A 235-nucleotide genomic window follows, 5' to 3' on the forward strand; every position below is an offset into this window, starting at 1 on the left:
GGCGGTTTCCGCGCCGTCCGCGCCGTCCGCGCCGTCCGCGCCGCCCGCGCCGCCCGTGCCGCCCGCGTGATTTTTTAGTCACAGCTGCAAACTCTAATATTCTGCAAACGTATGCATTCGACAATTAGAAGCGCAGAAAATGTGGCACATTATATTCTTATTATTAATGAGCACGTACACTGTGCTCCCGCGACAAGTTTTTGCGTGTTATGCATTCAACAATTAGATGCGCAAG

The sequence above is a fragment of the Odontomachus brunneus genome, unplaced genomic scaffold (assembly GCF_010583005.1).
Source record: "Odontomachus brunneus isolate Ranch 3 - 2012 unplaced genomic scaffold, Obru_v1 Obru_scaffold_388, whole genome shotgun sequence".
NCBI lineage: Eukaryota > Metazoa > Arthropoda > Insecta > Hymenoptera > Formicidae > Odontomachus > Odontomachus brunneus.